Source organism: Mercenaria mercenaria, chromosome 18, assembly GCF_021730395.1.
Source record: "Mercenaria mercenaria strain notata chromosome 18, MADL_Memer_1, whole genome shotgun sequence".
Taxonomy (NCBI): Eukaryota; Metazoa; Mollusca; class Bivalvia; order Venerida; family Veneridae; genus Mercenaria; species Mercenaria mercenaria.
In genome coordinates, this window is record NC_069378.1 from 818,938 (window position 1) to 829,980 (window position 11,043).

Here is an 11,043-nt window from a genome sequence, read left to right on the forward strand (position 1 = left end):
CCCCAGGTGCACAATTGCACATGCTGACCAACATTCCTGTAAACTTTGGTGACTCAAGGTCAAATATTTTTGGAGCTACGCGCGACACAACATTAAAATGACCATTTGTTTACTAAGTCAGTGGCCATAAATACTACACGACTAAATGAATCCGGACGCAAAACCCCAGGTGCACAACTGCACATGCTGACCAACATTCCTGTAAACTTTGGTGACTCTATGACAAATACTTTTGGAGCTACGCACGACACAACATTAAAATGACCATTTTTTAACTAAGTCAGGGGCCATAACTACTACATAACTGAATGAATCCTGACGCAAAACCCCAGGTTCACAACTGCACATGCTGACCAACATTCCTGTAAACTTTGGTGACTCTATGACAAATACTTTTGGAGCTACGCACAACAAAACATTAAAATGACCATTTTTTAACTAAGTCAGGGGCCATAACTACTACATAACTGAATGAATCCTGATGCAAAACCCCAGGTTCACAACTGCACATGCTGACCAACATTCCTGAAAACTTTAGTGACTCTATGTCAAATACTTTTGGAGCTACGCACGACACAACATTAAAATGACCAATTTTTTAATAAGTCAGGGGCCATAACTCCTACAATACTGAATGAATCTTGACGCGAAACCCCAGGAGCATATGCTGACCAACATTCTTGTAAAGTTTTGTGACTCTATGTCAAATACTTTTGGAGCTAGGCGCAACAGACAAATGTATATGCCCCCACCACTCATGGGGGGCGGGCACAAAAATGAAATAGGAATGGCAACACAGAAGTTTTGATGAAACCATTCAATATATCAACTTGTCTATAGCTACATGTACATGTAGAACTTATTACAATGATGTTGTTGCTGCCCACATCTTGTATTTTGATTAAATATCAAAAGTGAGCTGCGCTATCAAGATTTAAGTAATACTAAGGGTTTTATCCAAGTGAAAAGTAGACTTGACTCAAAAGATTTCCTCTGCATTCAAAGGGCTTGGAACCTTCAGTCCTTCTCAATTTTTTTTTTTTAAAAAGACTGGCTGCATTAAAAATTTTGAGCTTTTTTCTAGCTTACTGTATTCTGTGAACTTAAGTTATTAAACAATTGTCTTCGACAATGCTTTTCACAAGTCCGATTCAATTTTGCTATTTTTTCTCAAATTCTCCACAACAGGCTTCCACAAAAGTGTTCACAAGTCTATTAATACCATTATATTCCTCTAATTTTCTCTATTCTCTGTAAATTTTTAACAAATAGTGCACTATGTTTCACATAATTATTTTTTTATAATCTGCTTGCACATTCCTTCCTTACAAGTCAGAATGCATTTTAAAATTTCCCTTCACAACTGGCTTGAACGTTCCTCCCTCAGAATTGCGAATTCATGTAAATTTTTTATCACAATCGGCTTGGACATTCCTTCCTCACAAGTCCAAATACACTTAAATTTTCCTATAAAAAATCGGCTTGGACATTCCTTCCTCACAAGTCCGAATACACTTGAATTTTTTTTATAAAGAACCAGCTTGGACATTCCTTCCTCACAAGTCCAAATACATTTAAATTTTCCCACCACAATCGGCTTGGACATTCCTTCCTCACAAGTCTGAATACACTTCAATTTTCTTATAAAGAACCGGCTTGGACATTCCTTCCTCACAAGTCCGAATACACTTCAATTTTCCTATAAAGAATCGGCTTGGACATTCCTTCCTCACAAGTCTGAATACACTTCAATTTTCTTATAAAGAATCGGCTTGGACATTCCTTCCTCACAAGTCCGAATACAATTAAATTTTCCCACCACAATCGGCTTGGACATTCCTTCCTCGCAAGTCCGAATACACTTAAATTTTCCTATAAAGAATCAGCTTGGACATTCCTTCCTCACAAGTCCAAATACATTTAAATTTTCCCACCACAATCGGCTTGGACATTACTTCCTCACAAGTCCGAATTCATTAAAATTTTCCTATAAAGAATTGGCTTAAATTTTCCTTTCTCAGAAGTCTTAATTAATATTTATTTTAGGGATGGGAACGAATACTGAAATCAATATTCGAATATTCGGTTTGCCATATTCGAATATATTCGAATATTCGACATTTTTTAATGGCAGCTTTAAATTCTTATTAAGTGATTGGCATATACACAATATATTTCGCAGTGTAAACGTGAATCATCGTACGTAATAAGGCCTAAAAATGTTTGTTCCTACCAAGTTAAACCCACCACCCTAGTGTTTTATTTCACGATTCTGTCAGTATAATTATGAACATATTTAACTAATCCCGTGTTTTAGCTTCAAAATGATAAAGAAAACTTTCAAATCGATTATAATTTAGACCGTCGCAACTTTATCTAAAAATAGAAGGCCGTCCAATTTAAGCACGTCACGCTGTTGTATTATCGCCGCCATTTTGAAAATTTTCAATCAGCGTGTAAAAAGCCGATAAACTTACCAAAGGCAGACTTAAACCTCCTTCAACATGATCTTATGCATCAATCATATGTTATTTCTTGATTTTATTATAAACTACTTCGAAATTTATTTCAAATACGGCCGATTTCAATAAATGAATTGCCAGGGTGCTGTGGATGAAAACCGATTCTGCGGACGGTCTGAAATGTCGTACAAAATATTTTTTTTATAGTCAAGTCAAGTCAAGTTTATTTGCAAATCGGCAGTTATCTGCCTTTGGCAATATACAATTATGAATATGGCAAACATACAATTCGTACAATATAAAGTAGTTTTAAAGCGTTAACAAAAACAAAATTCATACGTTACATCATGTAGTTAACATATCAAGCGTTTTGTAACAACTCAGCTCTACGGCTAAAAGCAAATTTCAAGAATTTACATAGATTGTATACTTGCTTTTTCTTAGAGTTTGACATAACTCGAACAAATTTGTCAACAGTTGGAAAAGATGATGGTATCTTATGAAGAATTCTTAAATCTCTATATACTGGACAACATAACAAGAAATGAAATTCATTTTCAACAAAATTCTGTGAACATAATTTACAAAGTCTATCTTGTCTATCCAAACCACTATATCTACCAACTTCAATTTCTAAAGAATGCGAACACAATCTAAAACGAGATAACTCTTTACGTAACTTATTGTTTCCTACATTATCTAAATATTTCTCGAAACAAAAAACATCTTTGTATTTTCTGTATAAATCAAGTTTCGACATATTATTAATAGAGTCGTGCCATTTCTGTACGAACTGGTCACGCAGACGTTGCTTAAATAGTGCTGTGTAGTTAATATTATTGTCTAAATGCTCCATAACATCCGCATATCCTAAGTTATTAATAAGGTTATGAATATTAGTAGCCCAGCAATTACCTCTTACATTATTTAGCTGATCAATATAAATGTTGAATAATTGGGATGTGGGTTGTTTCTTAACCTTAATCCAAAATTTCAAGGCTCTTTCTTGACATAACACTGACAATGGAAATCTACCCAATTCTCCAAAAATCGCATAATTAGGTGTTTGTTTTTTTACCCCTAACAAATATTTACAAAATTTAATATGTATCTTATCTACTTCACTACAGTTGTACACTCCCCAGATTTCAGATCCATACAATAAGATAGGTGCAACCATAGAGTCAAAAAGCTTTAATTTCGTTTTGATGTCAAAATCAACTCTGTCAAATAAAGACAGTAAATTATGATACGCCTTCAAAGCTTGGTCTGATAAGGCCTTAATAGCTAATTTTATATCCCCGGTGTAAGCAAATTTAACGCCTAAATATGTAAATGTATCTACAAATTCTATATTAACACCATTTATTTTAATAGCTTTATCATGAATTGATTTACGCTTTTCAAAAACACAGTCTTTTGTTTTCGAAACGTTAATTTTAAGACCCCATTTACATGAATACTGATATATGCTATCGACTTGTGCCTGTAGACTATCGATATCAGTAGTAAATAGTGCAATGTCATCAGCAAATAACAGAAGATATTTTGATAAAAGTTCAAGAGCATATGGAGTCATTCTCTCTAAATTAATACATTTTTCGATATCATTAATGAACAGTATAAATAACAAGGGAGATAATGGCTCTCCTTGCTTTAAACCAATCGAAACATCGAAGAAATCTGATACATCAAAATTTAGTTTAACACATGATTTTACACAAGAATATACAGACTTTACAATATTAACCATTTTACAACTTATTCCAGAATCAACTAATTTAACCCAGAGTGCATCCCTAACAACAGTATCAAATGCTTTTTCATAGTCGATAAATATACAATAAAATTTTTTGTTTTTATCTAATATTTTCTTAATTAATGAATGAAGTATAAATATCGCGTCAGTTGTAGATCGTGATTGCCTAAAACCATACTGCACATCACTAAAAACATTTTCCGATTCGCACCAAGAGTTAATTCTGTTTCTCAACACTAGCGATAGAATCTTACCCATGATACTAACCAATGTTATTCCTCTATAATTAGCAGGATTGTCTTTATCACCTTTTTTATGAATAGGTACAATGATACGTTTAGTCCAGTTTTCTGGATATACACCCGAATCAAAAACTTTGTTAAAAATAATACATAAATAATGGACTTATAAATGCTTTAGCATCTATAAAAAAGTCTGCAACAATATTATTAAAATCGGGACTCTTATTTCTATTCATAGATAAAATAACTTTTTCTATTTCTTCAACAGTAATTACACAATCTAGCTGGTCTATCCGAACCGATTCATTACGTCCATTATCAAAAATATCATTAGGAACTTGCCAGTCCGAACTATTCGACAAATCTTCAAAATGCTTTAAGAAATCGTTAGAATTAGAAATATTTCCACTATTGTTTCTTTTGTTAAATTTCTTAATATATTTCCAGAAATTTCTTGGAGACTTTCTACTCAAATCAGAAAGCTTTTGTTTTTCTTTAAAGTAAAAATCTCTTTTAGCTTTATTTTTAACTTTCGCATAGCTATCCCTACTTTGCAAAAATATAAGTTTACTTCTATCGCATTTACTAGCTTTAAAGTCCCTTTTACACTTGAAAAAATAGTTCTTTGCTTCTTTACATTCTGTATTAAACCACGGAGCTTTTTTATCATTTTTACGCTCCTTAACTGTACATGTTCTACCAAAACTTTTAAATGATATATCATGAATAACATCTGATAAACAATTAACACACTCGTTTATATCATTCTCTCCGTTTATTAGTTTATCACATGTTTGATCAAATATGTGCCTTTTTAATTCAAGGTTATAAAAAAATGTTTCCTTGTTATCCTCCTTCCACTTAATTTTATCAACCTTGATCAATTCTGTCTGTATTTTAAACTTAGTACTGTAATTCAGTGAAAATGCCACCGGACAGTGGTCCGAAAATTCCGTTAGCTCTAAAATATTGAAGTTGGTTACACTAGAGCAATTACTATAGTGTGACAAAACGTAATCCACCGTACTTTGAATACATTTATTTCTTACTTTTGAATGAAAAGTTCATTCACCATTTTCGAGACGTCCATTCAAAATCTGTATATTATTTTCTTTACAAAGCGACAATAATTGATTCCCAAAAGAGTTAACTTTTTTATCATTATTTCTCCTGTTTGGTAAGTCATTCAAATTATCATCATCTAAAGGTGCAGAAATGTAACGGTTCATATTTATAGTTTCAATGATATCCGGTCTCTCTCCAGTACGTGAGTTGAAATCACCTGTGCAAAACACATACCCCAGGTCACTGTAGTTCCTTATGTCTGTGTTCAACTGATCAAATAAATCGCACTCAAATAAACACGAGTTCGGCGATTTATGTAAGTTCGAATCTTCTGGTGGAAAATAGCATACACTTATATAAATATCTTTATCATACCAAAAAAAATCTTTTTTCAATTTAATCCATACTATTCCTTTTGCATTCGAATTAACTACTTCGATTTTACCTAAAAATTCCTTTTTAAAGTATATAACTATGCCCCCACTAGCACGTTTTGATTTTTGGCTATTTTTCGGTCGGGGACAATTAAAATATTCAAATTCCGGTATAGATACATTTGAAATTCTTGATGTCCATGTTTCTGTCAAAAGTATCAGGTCATATTGTGAAAGAAAACTTAAAAAATCAGCATCATTTATTTTAGATGTTAAACCATGAATATTCCACAGTACAATCTTAAACTGTTCCCATAGTGTTTCCTATACTGACCCTTGATTTGTTTCCATAGAATTACTGCCAATAAAATGCAAACCCGGAATAGAACTTGAATTTTCAAGCTCATGAATCGGAAGGTCGTTGACTGTGTATAATCTGTTGCCAATGTATAGACGGTCAAGGTGGAGATTTGCACGCAAACCTGCATCACGTGCTTTTTTCATATATGGGGTCAACAACCTCCGTCTATCCTGAATTGCTCTAGGGTACTGGTCACTTGCCCCATGCCCTGTCGCTTCTTTTTTGTCCAAAACCTTTTGCTTAATTACTGATTTTACATCCGGGTCCCTGAATTTAACTACTATGGGGCGTTTCTTGTCATGGTTATACTGCCCAATACGATGAGCTCGAACAATTTTGGCATTCTCCTGCGGATTGTCAATTTCTAACTCATCCCTGCAGAGATTATATACTAATGATACACAGTCTTCTGCTTTTCTCTCTATCTGCTTTTTTCCCTTCTTCGAAATCATACAACAGCAGATTATCACGCATGGAGCGTGCCTGGAGATCAATAATCTCCTCTGATAACCTTGTATTTTCCCGTTGCAAACGATCATGATCTTTCGAAATTTCTTGTTGCACCTTTTTCTCGTTTTCTAACTGTTTATCGATCATTAATTGCTTTGACCTAATTTCGTCACAAATTTGAATCATACGCACGACTAGCCTCTAGGTCTGTTATATTATGTTGACAATCGCTCACTTTCAGTTCAATCGCACCTAATCTCGTATCCATGCTAAACATTTTCTGGGTCAATTCCGAAATTTTGTTTTCAATATCATCCAGTTTCCTCAATTTATTGTCAATGGCTGCAAATTTCGAGTCAATTTTATTTTCCAACTTTTCAAACAAAAATGTAAAGTCAACATTACTACTTGCCGAAGACTGTGGATTCTGTACTGAGTTAACCATTTGTGGTGGCGACATATACATGTAAGTTGATGGAGGAACGAACTGACCTGCATTATTTCCTGGATTGCTGCCCAAGTAAACTGGAAACTGGTTCACAAACCCAGCCTGAGTTTGAGTCGGTGAGGTTAAGTTTTGTGCCATTGCTCTTAAAGTTTCAAGAAAAGGGCGTTTATCCTGAGTCAACAGTGTAGAATTTGGTGAAGCTTCCGACTTAGTCCTTTTTCTATTTTTGGACCCCATCCACTATAGTAATTAGTCACTAAGTGTTAACTCCGTAACAACGAACAAAGTTTTCTAGATTTTCAATAATGTCCGATCAAAAAAGCAAATATTATCCAATAATTATGTATTTTCTCACTCAACACCAAGAGAGATTAAAAAATTACGTCCGTCATATTCATAGCCTCGTTTCAAGATCATATAAAGATCACCAATATCTACAAGTTTGGTATTGTTTTCGAAAAAAAAAACTTAAATTTGTTAGATAAAACAGGCGCCAATAAAAATGAACAAAAGATAAAAAGGCATCACATTTACGCCTGTTGCAAACTGTTAATCCGTAACGATGACGCCTGCCAATTATGCATTGCAATTCACTTGTTAATTGGACAATTTTTGACATGCAACACAATTACGCCTGTTGCAAACTGTTAATCCATAACGGTGGTCCCTGCCAATTATGCATTGCAATTTTCTTGTTAATTGGACATCTTTTGATACGCGATAAACAAACATGACAGAACAAACGGTTTTATTCTGCAGAATTAGCATGCTTATATTGCACAAAATCAACGATAATTTTATATTTCTTTGTTATTTTGAGAAGAAAAAAAATATTTTCACTAATTTATGAATATTCGAATTTGATTTTCATATTCGAATATTCGGCCGATTTTCGAATATTCGAACATTCGTTCCCATCCCTAATTTATTTTCTTATAATTTGCTTGAACAGTCCTATTACATTTCAATTTTTTTATCTATATATAACACCTGCTTCCTTTAAATTGGTTATAAAAAGATCAAGATTTCTTTTTCCGGGCTGCTCCACTTGCTTTTAAATTATCGCGCCATTGGTCGAAGGGGACTGTTTCTGTTCGTGCACAGTACCTATATCCCATGTGTACTGCTTGTGTATGGGCTCCAATCGTTCCAGGCCGCACTTAGGGCACTTGATCGAAGTTGCAGTCCTTGTATATTTCCGGCGAACCACCTCCGATTGATTTTCCGCTTTTCGCTTCTGGACAGTAGCTGCTGGCTGCAATGCTGCTTGCTGTAACTTAACTGCCACAAATTGAGGAAATTGAGGGATAACAATCGGCTTCGGCAGAATCGGCTGTAAAGTAGGTTGTGAAGGTGTCAGCACTGGCAACTTCGATGGTCGTACCTTCAGTTTGGCCATTCCTGCAGTGTCAGGGGGGAAAGTGAACTCAAACTTTTCTGTGTTTACTGCTGGCAAGGTTTCCAGTTTTACCTTTGGTTCAGGAGCTCCAGTTCCAGTCATTTGAGGCTTTGGTAACTGTATACCTTGCAGCAATATCTTTTGGTCCTTCTTCTTTCCTTTCTTGTTATACCTGAAATTGGAGCAATACATAAATTTTCATTTAAACCAAAAAGTGAACAACACTCAAGGGTGTTGAATTCCTTTCATCCGCAGACAAGCACAAAATTTCTGGTTTGAAATGAGAAAAGGAAAGAATAACTATGAAATGCCAAACACTGCTTCAAGGTTATGGATTATATAAACAATTAGACGTATGAGACGAATAAATCAGTTGTTTAAAGCCTCTCAATTCCTGCAGTTTAGCATCTCTTTTTCTGCATACTGATTTGTTCCTGGTCTCAGTCTCACATGATTTTGTACACAGTAACATGGCGTAGAGAAACCAGAAACATTTATCAGTTATCACAAAGTTTTGGACAAATCTGGTTTCAACTTCGTTTGCCAACAAATTGAACAAAGCACAAAGAGTTCACCGGTACGAGTGAGAAAGTTTCGCATGGCATGATAGGCAGCCTTCTAGGTATTTTTGTTTAATGTTTGACTACCTTGCGGATGAACACCAGCATGTCTTGGAGGCTTTCTTGAACATTAAGGTATTATATGTTTGCTTTTTACTACCTGTAGATCATTGTCCAAAACAAAGAAATACTGTAGTTTCATGCATGCTTAAATGTTGAAATTCTTGGCAAGTAAGCTTTGACTGCGGACAAGTACATTTTTAAAGCTCATTTCTTCATGGACAAATGAAAAATATTGAGATTTTCACATGCCTGCCACTTGATGAACAAAATGTAGGAGTCACATTTGGGTAAAATTAATTAAAATCACTTCATTTGATGAACAGATTACACAGAGGATATAAGTGTATATTCATATTGAATATATTACCCAAGCTGCATAAAGTAATGAAATGGGAGACTCTGCCAAGCATTTTATCAATTTTAATTGTGTATAATAAACTAAATGTGGAAAGTCAGAAACGTAATATTTGAATTACATGGTATCTTTTTTTCTCTCTCGAAACTTCAAGGCAGCTTTCTCTTACTATATGAACGATTCAATCTGACAGGCCTTCATCTACTGTATATGACAACTGCAAAGCTTTCTTACACGAGTGTTGTAATGACTTTGTCCAGTTAATATCACATCATCATATAGCAGCAGGGTTTTTTTTTATGGTGGAAGACAACCCCAGGACAATTTTTTCCAGCACAAATAAAACCATACCACCAAGTTTGTTCCAGCTATATGACATCTAAATACAAAAGACCTGTATTCTTCAAGCTAGATTTGTGGCTCGCAGCAGAGAGGAAGAAGTAAATCAAGCATTTCTTAGTAGTAGGGATGGCAATGAATATTCACTATTTCACTATTCGGAAAAAATATAAAATCATGAAAAATAGATCTTACCACTGTGTAATGGTTGTTTTGTTCAAGCTCGGAAGCTGTATTTCAGTTGATTCTATAACACGTGGATTCTTGACAATGAGGTTCTGGATTCTTCCGTAAGCTTGCACAATTCGTAACCATCTTGACAAACTCGGTCTGCCCTTTACCCGCAGATCGCTCGGATATGCCCTCAAGAGGTCTTCAACAAGAGTTTCCACATACCTGTTGCAATCAGGCCAATTTGCTCGGGTTGGATTAGGTCCAAGGACAGCTCTGTTAATAAAGAGTCATGAATTCTAAAAACCAATCGACTCCATATTGAATTAAAACATAGCTTAAAAAGAGTGTCCATTTTCATTATGGAAAACAGTTGATCCATTGTTCTGACCATGTAACAAAATGAAAGAGAAAAACACTAGAGATATATGCATATCAATCTAAGTATCACAAAAAATATGTGATTAATTTCTGGCAGAAAAGGTTACCTTTTTGGAAGATTAATGAGTAAAACATAACATATTTATTTAATACTAATTATTGTTTCCAATTTTTGTAATGATGAATGATGTTGGGAATCATTATTAATTTGGTTTGAGGAAATAATGCATTTACAACTAAGAGCTCCAATTATAGAAGTGAACAAGATCTGCAAATGGACCTCAGATTGCTCAAGAATGCTACAGCTGTATGTGTAAAAAAATCCCACATCATTTCATGACCTTGACCTAAGAAGCCCAGGTCATAGGCGCGACACACTCAATATGGTTAAAATTTATTTCAAATTATTTTCAAATCCCCTGATGAATGGCAGAGTTATAAACCAGGCAGGAGAAACCTTTAACTTCTCAGTGTGACCTTGACCTTGGAGACAGGGGTCTGGGTCTTGTGCATGACAACTCATGTCTTTATAGGGAACATTTATGCCAAGTAATTTTAAAATCCCTTCATCAATTGCAGTGTTTTGAACCATATAAGGAACAGACCATGTTAAC